The sequence below is a fragment of the Triticum aestivum genome, chromosome 1A (assembly GCF_018294505.1).
Source record: "Triticum aestivum cultivar Chinese Spring chromosome 1A, IWGSC CS RefSeq v2.1, whole genome shotgun sequence".
NCBI classification, from domain to species: Eukaryota; Viridiplantae; Streptophyta; class Magnoliopsida; order Poales; family Poaceae; genus Triticum; species Triticum aestivum.
In genome coordinates, this window is record NC_057794.1 from 7,998,688 (window position 1) to 8,001,173 (window position 2,486).

At 53.8% G+C, this 2,486-nt stretch overlaps 1 pseudogene; it reads left to right on the forward strand.

Moving 5' to 3' along the window:
- LOC123038196 (heme oxygenase 1, chloroplastic-like) overlaps positions 1 to 2,198 on the forward strand; it is an 11,512-nt pseudogene extending 9,314 nt beyond the window's left edge.
- Positions 2,199 to 2,486: the final 288 nt, after the last annotated feature.

The following is a 2,486-nucleotide window of genomic DNA, read 5'->3' on the forward strand; positions in this document are numbered from 1 at the left end:
CTGCGCCTCGGTCGACTTCACAACCTTCCCTTTGTCGGCTCTCGGAGCCATGGCGGAAGTGGTGGAGGAGGGCGACGGCGTTGGTGGTGCTGGTGGCAATGGGGGGCGGGGCGCTGCTCTCTTTCAGCTTTGGGAAGACGAGGGAGCGGCGGAGGTTTCCGAGATTGGAGTAGCAACCGGCGAATGGGAGAACTACCCCTGTTTCCCATGCTTATAAAGAGGGAGGGGGCGGACGTTCCGCCTTTCCGAATAAAGAAACCACCCACGATCTCTCCCACGACGCCGCATTCAACGCGTGCCGTTCGGGGAGGGCGCGGTGAATACGGGGAGAGATACGGCATAACCCAGGCCGCGCGTGCCCGTGCCCTGTTTTGGGCCTGGCCCAACAGCGCTCGGCACCGTGTATGGCCCAGGCCCGGGGGCTCCTGTCGGTGTACTAGAGTAGGGGTACCCTAGTATCCCGAACTTGTGCACGGGCAGTCGCAGCATCCCGCGGCAAGGCTTGCCGGGTGACCGCCAAGGTCCTCCGTGGTTCCTTTGGAGCCATTCAAGGACAAAGTATCCAAGCCAAGGAGACAAGACGCCGGCAAGAGGAGCTTGCCGGGAAGGCCAACCAAGGCATCTCAAGGAACTTGCCGCGACGCGGAGACAAGACCCCGACAAGAGGAGCTTGCCGGGAAGGCCAACCAAGGCATCTTAAGGAACTTGCCGCGACGCGCCACGCATCCCGGCAAGGCCCGGTGAACGACAAGCTCCCGGACGCGACAAGGCAACGACCGCGGCAAGGCGCTTGCCGCGGCAAGCCACCACTCTGCCCGCGCTCCAGCACATCCACCAACGTGTCGCTCTGGGACCCTTCCAGGCGTACGTGGCTGGAGGCTGTGCAGCCAGCGGTGCGCGGTGGCAAGCAGCGCTGACAAGATTGCCATTGTGGCGAGCGGTGGCGTCCCTGACGGTCCCTTTTGCACTATTTAGGCGACACAGACGGGCATTTAATGCCCTGGTCCCCTGCCGTTAGGGTTAGGTATGATACACTGTAGCAGGTAGCTGTACCAACCGCAACACCTTTCCATTTTTACCCTTGTCTACGTTGCCACCTGTCGGTGACCCCTTGAGCATATAAAAGAAGGCCCATGCGCAACGTGGAGGGGGGGAGAGAGAGAACATTCAGGCTCGGTCTCGTTAGCTGCTGGGGTGTACTGTAGCACTCCGCGCTCCCGAGCAAGAACTCAATACAAACCACAAAGAAGGAGTAGGGTTTTACGCATCCGTGCGGCCCGAACCAGGGTAAACTGCTCGTGTGCTTCGCCTCGATCCGCTCTTCATGCGACCCTCGCCCCCGCCGAACCGAAAGGGACTCGGTCCGCCGGTCCCATAGGTGCTCGTGGATTAGTCCCCCGACAGAGGCCGAATGATTGGCAAAAAGGTATGTCTTTGCAGAAAATAGTCTTGTACCAGAATTTTCATCTAAGTCAAACTGTGTGTGCTTGAATGGCTTGACATATTATTGTAAAGCATGTGTTGGCTCTGGTTCTTACATCTCATTCTTCTGGTTGGGCTGATTGAAATTCCAACAGGAGGTAGACGCGTGGTATTACTGTGTGTACTTCGTTGAGGAGTATATATCACATTACATACACATCTACTTCTATATATGTAGATATAACTTTATATTCATCCTATAGCTGTCCATTTCGGTTTGGACCTTGAATCCTGGTTTTGTACTTTCCAAATCATGGCATCATGTTAGCCCATAATCTGTTCATGTCGTGTGAGTGAAAGTTGTTTGTTCCTCCATGAATTGACATCCTTTAATGGAGTAATCATAACGTCTCTTCATTTCAGGTTGCTGAGAAGATTCTGAACAAGAAAGAGCGGGAGTTCTTCAAGTGGGAAGGTACCCTGTCCTAGCTGCTGCAGAATGTCTGCACCACACTAAACCAAGTTTCTGTAAGTCCAAGAGCTTTGATTTTCACGCTCTTATTCTTGGCTGCTCGTTTATCCTCCCACGGATTGGTCTTAACTTGCTTACATTTGCTATTAGAGCTGGTCTCGGGAAGAGAAGGACCACTTCCTGGAGGAGACCGAGAAGTCGTTCGCCTACTCAGGAGATCTCCTACGCCAGATATTCCCCTGAGCCAAGAACGATCTCCATTATGTTTCACGATAAACATTGTAAATACTAAGCCATGTCTGTGCACCGGGGAGGAGCATGTCGCGACCGAGGGTGTCAAGGTAAGTATGGCCGCTCGCCCCCCACCCCTATCGACCTTGAGATGTGTTGATTTGGGCGACAAGAACGAGATGATGGCCACGGTGGTGGCGGCTGCCCCGGGTGGTGATGTAGAGGGGAGGAGCCAGTTGCGAATAATGTGTCGATGCCATCACAAGTATATATTACTTCTGTTGTATTTCAGATGTTTTATTATAGCTCTTTCCTTTGCTATTTCATTCTATTGAGCAGCTACAAAATAAAACTGCTGGAC